The sequence below is a fragment of the Octodon degus genome, unplaced genomic scaffold (genome assembly GCF_000260255.1).
Source record: "Octodon degus isolate 3935 unplaced genomic scaffold, OctDeg1.0 scaffold00083, whole genome shotgun sequence".
In the NCBI taxonomy this organism is placed as follows: Eukaryota; Metazoa; Chordata; class Mammalia; order Rodentia; family Octodontidae; genus Octodon; species Octodon degus.
Genome location: NW_004524659.1, coordinates 8,395,532 through 8,407,354, shown reverse-complemented (window position 1 = coordinate 8,407,354; position 11,823 = coordinate 8,395,532). Strand labels below are relative to the sequence as shown.

General features: G+C 44.6%; 1 pseudogene; it reads left to right on the top strand.

The window, feature by feature from the left end:
• The first annotated feature begins 9,302 nt into the window (after positions 1-9,302).
• Positions 9,303-11,823, top strand: part of LOC105742926 — an 18,129-nt pseudogene continuing 15,608 nt past the window's right edge.

The window sequence follows — 11,823 nt, the reverse complement described above, 5'->3', positions numbered from 1 at the left end:
TCTCTCTCTCTCTCTCTCTCTCTCTCTCTCTCTCTCTCTCTCTCTCTCTCTTTCTTTCTCTCTCTCTGTGATATCCTCCTCAGTAGGGCCAAAGTGGCTAACTCTGACCACACTGCAACCCTTCCTGGGTGGCTTGATGACCCCCAGCCAATCACAGTAGACTCTCATCATACATGTAAATTAGGGCCCATAGAATTATGGTGGATGTTAGGCTAGCCAATGTAGAACCCATGCTCTCGGGGAAATGCAGGGTTAGGGTCCCGCAAGCCTCTATCCACACTGTCATCAACTGATCAATATAGAACTTTATTTTATGAGTATTTCTGTTTAAACACACACACACACACACACACACACACACACACACACACACATACACACACACTGACATTGATTCATTAACGTTGAACTCATAGCCAATAGCACTAAGGCTCTACTTGAACTCAAGTGTATGTAACACAAGTTTTTTCTCCATTAGGTGCATCACATTCTTATACTTAGGAACACTACACAGCAAGCACTTCAGTACTGTGAACACTACACAGCAAGCACTTCAGTACTGTGCTCAAGAGGCATTTTAAACAGCAAAATAAACAACGAAAAGCACCAATAATGCAGGAGCTGGGGTTGTGGCCCAATGGTAGAGAGCTTATCTAGTATGCTTGAAGCCTTGGATTCTATCCATAAAATGACAAAAAAATTTTAAAGCATAGAAATGCAAAATCATGACCCTTGATAGACCACAAAAAGGCTGCTTTACTGTGGAGAGTTGCAACAAGAAGACAGTGTCATCCTGTTCAGCCTTAGCCGAGAATACGCGCTTGCTCAGTTTATGCTGTGTCTGTGAGTGACCTTGAAAGGGTCTCCAGTGCCGATTCTCAGGTGACACACGAATGTTAGCGAGTAGGTACGTTTGCAAATACAGCACCTGGAATACTAGTGATGGCTGTATGGGACTCTGAGCCCAGTAAAGCCAAGGACAGAGTGGGTGGGACACCTGCTATCGAACTGAGTTAGAGACGGGGTGCCTCTGAAGAAGCGACATTCTTCACAGACATCATGCTGTTTCTCAGACCTGACCTCCTTGCTGCTCCCAACCACAGGAGCAAGCCCCACTTCACAACTGGACAGAGGACACAGTTGGTTCCTGGCTCTCTGGAGCACTGGGACTTGTCAGATTGCAGAAAACAGACCAAACACAGGAAGGAATGGCACTAAGAAGGTTTAGCAGGCAGTTTATTCACTGGTGGACTTCTGAATAGGATTTCTCCAAAAGAGTCAGAGATCCACCTCATGGGGTTTTAGGGTTTTTAAAGAGGAAGTAAATATGGAGGTACATAGGCAGATTTGGCACATATGATTGGTGGATTGAGTGATATTTTAGGTTGCTAAAGGAGTTTAAACCCTTTAGATTACATCACAAGGCCATCAGGTATACAAAGCATAGGTTGTACAGAGGAAGAAATGTCCTGTTACATTTTAACTTACATTGCAGGGCCATCAGTTATACAAACGCAGTAAAGATAGGGATTTACACAAAAGGAGAAGTGCTTTGTTATCAGGCCTGCCGGACATGTCTGCTTGGTCTTGGCAGGCATCATGGGTAGGCTTTTATTTAAAATTTTAATTTCCCTTCATCTGTACTTCCCTCACACATGGCAGCTCCTGGTCACTGTCCCTGTTCATATCTTTGCCCCTTCACCTGAAAACAGCTCCCTAATTTCCTATGTGAAAGCAACTCTTGCTTATTCTGGGTCAGAGGGTACTGACCCAAACCCCTATCTCTAGGAGCAGACAAATTGCCCAGACTTGGCCAATCAGAGCTTTTCATCCCCCGATAAGTGATTGGCTCAGAGGTGGGCATGTATCTGAAGCTGAGCCAATGGGAGTCTTCGCCGGGAGAGCCCTGGTACCATCAGATAGAGGGCTTGCCTTCAGGATCAACACTGGCCAAAGCAAGGCTGGCCTGGGCCACCATCTGTGATACCAGCTTTGCCTTGTGGAGAGGAAAAACAAGAGCAAAATGGCAGGAGAACTGAGTTTTTGATAAAGTCAGACCTGCTCCTGGACTTTTCGTTATGAGAATTAACAAGTTTCCTTTGTTGATTAAACCACATTGAGTTTCCATTGCTTATAAACTAACTTGTGCCTGTGAGGTTTTTTTGTCTCCATGGGGGAAAAAAAATCCCCACTCCTTCTTGGAATCACTGCAGTTTGCCTCTCTGTCTGGCCTTAGCAAAGTCCAAACAAATAAAGTATGAAGAGCTCCGCCCGGCACCTTGAGAACACAGCCTGGCATGTGTTCATCACTCACTGACTCTGGCAAAGCTGCAGGACCTCACCGAGTCTTCGTGGCCCTGCACCAGAGTCACACAGGCGCCCCAGTTCCGAAACTCCCTGGTGTAGACATTCCATATTTTTAAGGTCTTATCCCAGGAGGTGGTACACAGGAAATGGCCACTGAAGGTGAAGCAGCAGTTCGAGATGGCGCTCTCGTGTGCCCTGAAACACAGACAAGGGATGTGTTAGCTCTTCTGGGGTTGGAGAAGCTACATCCCCAGAAGAGGGGAGGATGCCGGAAGCGGCCACCGTCTCCGGTAGGCAAGTGGACGTCGGTCCTTTGATTCACCACAGCGCAGACACGAATTGCTGAGCCTGCAGCGCACTGCTCCAGGATCTCAGCCCCGCTAGCACTGGCATTCTGTGCTGGGTAACTTTTTTTTTTTTTTTTTGACAGTGTCTTGCTGTCTTGCTATGTAGTTTGGTTGGCCTTGAACTTACTATGTAAACTAGGCTGGCCTCCTACTTGTTGAGATCCTCTTGCCTCAGCTTCCTGAGAGCTGGGATTACAGACAGGCATGCACCACTGTGTCCAGCCATAAAACTTTGCTGTAGAGGCCTGTCCTATAGAACAGAGGGTGCTTAGCAGCATCCCTGGCCTCTATCTGTAGATCCCAATAGCACCTGTCATAACCCCTTATGAAAAACTGCCCCCAGTTGAGAAGCACTGGAATATTCAAAAGCTGCTTGAAGCCTAATGAAGAAACATCTAAAAAGCTGTTGGTGGTGGCTAATGAACTGACAGCTGTTCGGTGTCAGTGCTGGATCCACGTACAGAGAGGACGTCCCTCTCTCCTCCTTTTTTCTCTGTGATACTGGGCAGGTTCCTTCTCTCCATGTCCCACTCCGTGTCTCCTGCCCCACCTCTCTCTCACTTACTGTCTTTATTTTTCCATACCAGTGTGTTCTTCTTCTTTTTTCCCCCATCTCTCTTCATCTGTCTTCAGTGCCATTAAAGCACAGAATAACGCTGTATATTTAATTAATAAAGGTTTGGGTTGGGACCGGGGAGATGGCTCAGTAGGATAAGTGCTTGATTGGCAAATGCAAGGATCTGAGGTCAGTCCCCGGTTCTTCAAAAAAAAAAAAAAAGGTTTGGGTTATTCATTCTTGATTTTAAAATAGCTTCCACACTTGAAAACAAAACAAAAACTATCAGATTTTGGCCACTTTTGTTGTATTTGCTAGTTAGCCTCAAAGTACTTTCCTTAATATTCTTGTTTTATAAAGAGAGTTTCAGGTGACACTACAAGCACATCTGGGCATCTCTGTGCAAAACCAGCCATTTCACCGGCAGGAAGGGCCGAGCAAAACTGCTTTCTGGAGCTCTGGTCAGAGCATTAGACTGCATTTTGGTTCACTGAAAGGCACAGACTGAGCAAGGTGAGAAGAGAAGAGGCATCAGCTCCTCAGGGGTGCCCAGGACAAACCTGCCTGCATCCCAGCATCTGGTGGAACGCTGGCACACACAGAGGATGCGGCCCTGTCACCGGGGCATAAATGGGAGCTGCCTCTGCTCTCTAGGAGGGCGTCTCTCTTCAAGTAGATAAATTGCACTTCCCATAAAAGAAGAACCGAAGTTCAGGAGTGGTGCTTGTGCCCATTCACAGTGCCGGACAGGGTGCGCTCATTGCACTTCTCTTTCTTCTCTCTAAGGGCAGCTTACAACCCTGGGCCCTGTTTACAGGCAAAGGAAGGAGGCTGTAGAGGGCTGAGAGAGGAGGTCCAGGAAAAGGGCAGCCGAGCAAAATGGAAAACTTTTAGTTAGCCGCTGTGCTGTGAGCTACGCATCTCAGGAAAAGCTGCAGCCTCGTCTTGTCCTTATTAGTGAATGCTGCATGGGGAGCCTAGACTGCCACCTTCCGGGTGGTAGTGAGATGCAGCCGGCTACAGAAGATTTAATAGACTGGATTCTTGCAATATGCTAATGCCCAACATGCAAATGAACTCCCAAGAGCCAGGAAAAGCTCAACACGAGTGAGAAAGATAATATCAAGATGCAATCCTGAGATCTCAGAGATGTTATAAACACATGAGTAGGATAAGTAAGACAGAGTGAGTGGAATAAGCCAGTCACAAATGGCACAGATCGTGTGATCCCACTTACATGAAATACTGTCCAGAATAGGCAAATGCATAGAAAGGAAAAGTTTACTGGGAACTCGTAGAAAGGGAAGTTATTGCTAAATGGATATAGATGGTGATGAAATAGTTTTGGAAATCGATAGTAGGGATGGTTGCACAATATTGTGAGTGCAATTATTCCACAAAATTTCACACTTAAAATGTGTAAAATGGCAAGTTTTATGTGTGTGTTTTTCACCATCATTAATAAGGTCCTATGCGCAAAACCACTAACTTCATTTTACATGACTGAGTGTATGGTAGGTGTTTAAAGGGGGAAGCAAAGAGAGAGGAAAGCAGGAAGGAAGAAAGCAGAGGCTTCTGGGAGGGAGCTGTGAGGTTACAAGACCCCAGAGAGTGATTTGCCACCGTAGTGCACATTCTTTTTTAATATATATACACTTTTATTTTTGTTTTTATTTAATTTGTATGTCTTGTAGAGGATCTCACGATGCAGCTCGGACTCATGGTGATCCTTCTGTTTTCAGCCTCACCCGCGCTGGTATTACAGGCATGTGCCAGCATGTCTGGATTGAGTGGCTGGCTCAGCACACTGAGGGATGGACATGCAATACCAGGGATCAGACCTTGGTCCGTGTGTGTGCCTAGGCAGGCGCTTAGTCTGCTGAGCTATCTCGCTGGCCCTTATATTGTATATTCTTGTAAACCTTTTAGACTTTGAATTGTCTTTCTTTCTATTTTTCTTCCCACTCATTTAACAGATATTTATTGAGTAGCTGCAACATGCCAGGTGCTGGGGATACATGAGCCTACACAGTATCCCTGCCTTCCGGGGCTCTCATTCTAAAGCAGAAGTCAGCAGGTGCACAGTCAATGGGTGGGAAGAAGGTGACATCAGGGTGATGGCCCTGATGAACTTGGGGCTGGGAGGAGGGGAGGTGTAATGGGAGCAGAGGAGGATGCTGCCATTCCTGAGCTTGAGACAGGAGAAAGGGGAGAGGGTCCTTGGGGGTGGAGAGGGCAGAGGAAGTAAGAAGGGCTATACAGCTCAAACTCAGCTCTGAGACTCAGTGGAGTCTCGGAGACTCTTCCCTGTCTTGGACTTATTTTAGAACTGGGTTTTCTAGCTCCAAAGTGACAGGAAGCCCTTGGCACAGGGACCTGAATGTCACATCCACTCTAACCCGGGAGGAGGGTCTGGATGTGGCCAAGAATGGATTGGAAATACTGAGGTGACACATGGGGCATCCTAGGTCAGACATATGACAGACACATGGGAATGTGACCCATCAGGAGAAAACTCAAAGGATACTACAAAGGTATTGTGCTTGATCTTCCACCAAAAGGGTACAATGATCAAAAGGTCCTTTCTTGCCTTTCACTGGCCCAGCCATCCAGTAGAATTCTCTGTTCCTCTTAGGTGGTTCCCTTTACAAGGATGTAGTGACTTTCTTTTTCTCTCTTAATTAGTCTTGGCTTGAAATTCACTTTGTCTGCACATAGAATAGCTACCCCTGCTTTTTTTCCAGGTACCAGATACATGGAAATGATTTTTCATCTTTTTACTTTCAATCCATGAATTTCTTTTTGAATTAAATGTTTCTTATATGCAGCATATTGTTGGGTCTTGCTTCTTGATCCATTATGCTCATCTTTTGATTAGTGAATTGAGGCCATTAACATTGATGGTTACAACTGACATGTAGTGATATAACCTTATCATGCTATTTTCTTATTGTTGGCTCCTTTTTCATCCTTCTGTTCAATTGTTTGCCTTGCTTTGTGGGTTCATTCTGTTGGGGTTCATGGAGGTGTAGTCCTTGTTATCTCTTTCTAGAATATACTTCAGAACATTTTGGAGTGTTACTTAGGTAGTCATGAATTTCCTCAGATTTCTTTATCATGGAAGTATTTTTTTCCTCCATCAATTTTTTTTATTATTTATTTATTTATTTATTTATTTATATTTTGTGTGTGGCCAGCTCAGCCCACCAGGGGGCGGGGCTGGCTGGCATGTGGTACTGGGGGATTGAACCGTGGTCCCTATGTTTTGCTTAGCTTAGCTTGTTCTAAGTAGGTGCTTTAGATCACTGAGCCATCTCACCAGCCCCCTCCATCAATTTTGAAAGATAGTTTTGTGAGGTACTTCCATCTGGTTTGGAGGTTTTTTCTTCTAGGGCTTGAAACACTTCACTCCAATCTCTCCTTGCTTGAGGGTTTGTGTTGAGGAGTAGGCTATGAATCTGATGAGCTTTCCTTTATAGATGCTATGGCACCTCTAACAGCTTTTGATATTCTGTACTTGTGTTGAATTTCTAGAATCTTGACTAAGATATGCCTTGGTGTAAATTGTTAAATCTTAGCTAATTGGAGTTCTATATACCTCACTTATTTGTATGTCAAATTCTTGTTCTCTGTTAGGAAAGTTTTCTGCCATTATATCTGTGAATAGGTTTTTGTTTGTTTGTATATTTGAAAGGTCATTTATGCTATCTCCTGCTTTTTTGTTGACTCCAGTCAATCTTATGTTATACTTCTTTGCATTATCTAGAAGCTGTTGGGTTGGCTTTTCCTGGTTCCTGGCTATTCTTAAGAAATCTTTCTTTTCACAATCGCTAACCACAAGCCCGTCTTCTATATCTGAGGTTCTGTTCTCACATTGCCTCATTCTGTTATGTACACTTTCCATGAAATTTTTAACCTCCTGGATATCAATTTGACTCTGTTTAATGGGTTCTATTTCTTTCCTATGTTGGGTATTCATGGTTTGTATCATTTTCCTAAGCTACCTCTATTAAAAAAAAAAAAACAACTACATGCATTATGTTCTACATCCATCTGTTCTAGAGTCACTAAGCATGACTTTGTGTTCACCAGCTCTGTAGTTATCTAAGGAATTATTTCTGATTTGATGTTTTTGAGAGTTTCATTCATCTTGTCTGTTACTTTCATTGTTACCCCTTCAGAAAGGCCAGGTTGGTGGCTTTTGGGTTGTCCTACCTCATTGCTCTCTGGGTTTGCTTTGATAAGCTGGAGGTCCGGGGTTGCATCTTATTTAAATGTCTTTTCCTATTCTTTTTAAAAAATTCGGTTAGCTGGGATATGGCTCAGTGGCACAGTGCCTGCCTGGGAAGCACAAGGTCATAAGTTCAATTCCTGGTACAAAAACAAAATAAATAAAAATTAGTTTAATTCCTGGGTTGATGCTTGTAAATTGTTCATGGTAAGTAGCTTTATTGCTCAGAACAGGTAAGAAATGATTACTTCCCAGAGATGTCTTTGAGGTATAGCTGACTTTTGGGATTTGAGCCTATTGCAAGGACTTACTTCTTCAGTTTATTAGGGATGAGAAGTTGCTGGTACTTGGACTAGCCCATGGTTCTGTGGCACAAGCCTATAGTACTTTTTATGACCTTCGGCAATCTCAGTCCTGGTATATGAATGTGAACAATTGCTTAGAACAATTATTGTACCACTTTGGCTAATGTGGTACAATTAACAATAACAGTAGCATCAAACATAGCCTAGAAAATGACAAACTGATACATCTATTGATTCACCACCTTTAACCATATGAACTAGACTTGTGGCTACATAACAAAATTTAAAATAAGCCAGAAAATTATATGCAGAAAATAAGCCATCAGTATGAGAAGTATACCTTCAGGGGAAAAAATTTAAAAGGGGATAGAGAGGAAAAAAAATAGAGGAACAGAAGACGATGAAGAGATTAGAAGCAAAGTTGGAGGAATAAGGAAGATCATGCAAACTTTGAGAAACTGGTACAGAAGACAGGAGGAAAAAAGAAAAGGACTAGAAAGAACAGAACAGAGCAACAACCACAAAAAAACTAGAAGCCATGTTCACACTCATACAAACAAGAACAATCAACAAAGAAAAATAAAGCAAAAAACAAGGAAAGAGAGAAAAAAGGTCCACTTTAAGGTGTGTCTTTGCTGTCACTGGTGGCCAGCAGATCTGCATTGATTAATCCCAACAAGGCAGCAGTAGCTCTGTGGTGGAGTAGTGGATAGCCCCAGTGGTCCTGCACCTTCATTTTCCCTGAAGTTCATGCTATTTTCCAGCTGTGAGGCTGAAACCAGAACTATTCAGCCTGCAGCCCTCAGGGTACCTTCTATGGGCTTGAACTCGGCTGGGGGTCACTAGATGGAGCCAGCAGTTGTTTTGAATTCCAGGAAGTCAGTTGGCTCCTCCCCAAGATGGCTCCCAGCTAATCACTCTCCTGAGGGAAGTCTGAACCCATCACTCACAGGCCACTGCAGTCCTATGTATCCACTGCTCTCTCCCACCAGCATGTGTTGCCTTGGAGGTCTCTGGGGTGGCCCATAGTCACCGTGCCTCAGCAGGTTTGAGCATCCCTTCCCACACAGTGAGTCCAGGCTCAGGGAGAAAGTGCCACCCACTACCTCCTTCTTCACCGAAGTCTCTCTCTTTTCTCTCCCTGTGGGCTTCAGTTCTCCCTTCAGACCTTTCCTCAGTCTGGGAGACTCCTTTCCTTCCTCTCCCTTTCTTCTTCACTTCCAATATCTGGACACTAAATCTCAGAGAGGCTTTTTCTCTGCAGCTCAGCACTCTGCCATCTTCCTGGAAGACCTGAGTTACTATATTTTTTTTCCTAAGGCAGGTTCTTGTTCCCTAAATTGCCCAGGCTAGGCTCAGACTTTTTTTGGGGAGGGGCTCAGCCTTTTGATTCTCCTGCTTCAACTTCTCTGTGATGGAAATTTCTGTTCACACACTGTTCAAAATGGTGGTTTTTGGTTATGTGTGGTCATTGGGGCTTGTAGTGAGCTGTGTGAAGAAGGAGGTGAGACTTTGCAGACGCCTCTATCCCTCCTCTTAGTCGTTTGTTGCCAACCATGGTCAATCCCACCGTGTTCTTCAATGTTACTGCCGACAGTGAGCCCTTGGGCCACTTCTCTTTCGAGCTGTGTGCCGACAAAGTTCCAAAGACAGCAGAAAACTTTCATGCTCTGAGCACTGGAGAGAAAGGATTTGGTTATAAGGGTTCCTGCTTTCACAGAATTATTCCAGGATTTATGTGCCAGGGTGGTGACTTCACATGCCAGAATGACCCTGGTGGCAAGTCCATCTACAGGGAGAAATTCGATGATGAGAATGTTACCCTGAAGCACACAGGCCCGGGCATCTTGCCCATGGCAAATGCTGGGCCAACACAAACAGGTCCCAGGTTTTCATCTGTACTGCTGAGACCGAGCGGCTGGACGGCAAGCATGTGGTCTTTGGGAAGGTGTAAGAGGGCATGAGCAAGGTGGAGGCCATGGAGTGCTTCGGGTCAAGGAACGGCAAGACCAGCAAGAAGATCACCATCGCCGACTGTGGACAGCTCTAATGCATGTGACTTGTGTGTGTTGCCACCACCAGACCAGACCGTTCCTCTAGCTCAGGAGAGCACCCTGCGCCCTGCCTGCTCAAAACACCCCATCATCTCTGCTCTTCTCACAGTTCTTTGGGTTCCATGTTTTCCTTGCTCCCCTCCAAATGTACCTGGATTACAGAGTTAAGTTTATGGTTATGAATAAAGCTAAATAATGGTTTAAAAAAAAAAAAGGAGGTGAATGGTTAAGGTTGTTTAATTTAACTTTTAAAATGTATATTTTGTCCTTTTATTTTTTGTTTTTGTGCATTACTAGGGATTGAACCTAGGGTTCCACATTCTTGGCAAGTGCTCCACCACTCAGCTACAGCCCTGGCCCTTTAAAGCTGTTTAATTTTAACGGATAAACTTATTAATAAATATAGTAAATTAATCTGTGCCCGGGGTAGAGGAACAGGGACAGGGGCACACACGGAGAACTGGTAGCAAGGTTCTAGCAATGGTCAACTTTATTTCTGCTCAACAGGGTAAACAAGTGTTAGTGAATGTCTGACCTATGCCTGGCACTGTGGATAGGATGCTCTAATCCCAGACACTCACAGTGCCCTGTGGGGAAAAAAGGGGTGATCAGCTAGCTATGGTGTTGTACATCTGTAATCCCAGCACTTAGGGGATGGAGGCAGGAGGACCATGCAAAGCCAGCCTGGGCTACATAGTGGGTTCAAGGTTGGCCTGGACCACATATAGTGAAGCTCTGTCTCATAAATATGAAAAAAGGCAGGGAAAGGAGGCTTGTGTTCTCAACAATGCAGGAAAGGAGGATCTCTCTGTATGTTATAAATTATATATAACATTGATATTATGACTGTTTAGACTATGTCCTCAAATTCTTCAACAGTTTCCTCCCTCCAACAAGTGGAGCCTAATTGCCCTTCTCTTGAATGCGGTTGGACTTAGTGACTCGCTACTAATAAGCAGAATATGGCAGAAGAGAGTGTGGGGCTAGAATATAAATCTTGGGCTGGGGGTGTAGCTCACGGGTAGAGAATGTGATCAGCGTGCTCAAGGCTCTGGGTTCAGTCTGCAGCCCCAACAAATAAAAAGCCACACGCAAGGGATCATGGCATGCCTCTTGCTCTTTCTTGGAACCCGTGCCCTGTGGAAGTTAGCTGGGTGTCCTGAGGACACATGGCAGCCCCATGTACCCTGGGAACCTGCATGGAGATGAACCGTGGCCTCCTGCCCCGGACCAGTGCATTAGCCATCTTGGAAGAGGACTCTGCAGCCCCTTTGGAGTCTTAAGCTGACGGTAGCCTCAGATGACATCTGCTCTGTGGCTCCACAGGAGGCCTGAGCCAGAACCCGTTCAGCTGCTTCTTGAGTTCCAATTTTCGAAACTGGGTAAGATAATAAATATTGATTGTTAGAAGCTGCTGAGTTGTAGTCATTTGTCATTAGAGGACTACTTCAGCCCCAACACTTGCAAGGCCCATGGGTGATTTGTGCAACAGAAATAAAGAAAAGTGCTTTTAAAGAAGAAAAAGAAGAAAAAAAAATCACTTCAGAAAGTGAAACTGGCTAGAGACAAGAAAACTACAGCAGAAGAAATAGGCACTTGGGAAAAGTCGACAGTCACTAGTGCGAGTCTCACTTTTCACTTTCCACACTGCTTACATTTTAAAAAGCTCTTGATGCCCAGCACTCGAGGGTAGGAGGTGGTGCATTGTCCTTGAATGCCCAGTGTATGAGTGGGCGAACTTTCTGGAAAGCACTTCTCTGTGTTTCTATGCCACTTAAATTAGTAACGAAATCTAGCTATTAGACACTAAAGAACTATGGGAGCACATGTACATAAAACATGTGCAAACCTCCCTTATCATAGTGTTGTTCATAGAAAAAATAAGAAGAGACTTAGAGTCTTCTAGCAGAGAGTGTGAGGCGGGTCCTGCTGTGTCCCTACCGCGGGATCCCAGGCAGCCGTGAAGGATGATGGTGATCTGCTCTTACTCAGTTTGTTGTTTCTAAGGAGCAGGGGAGTCAGG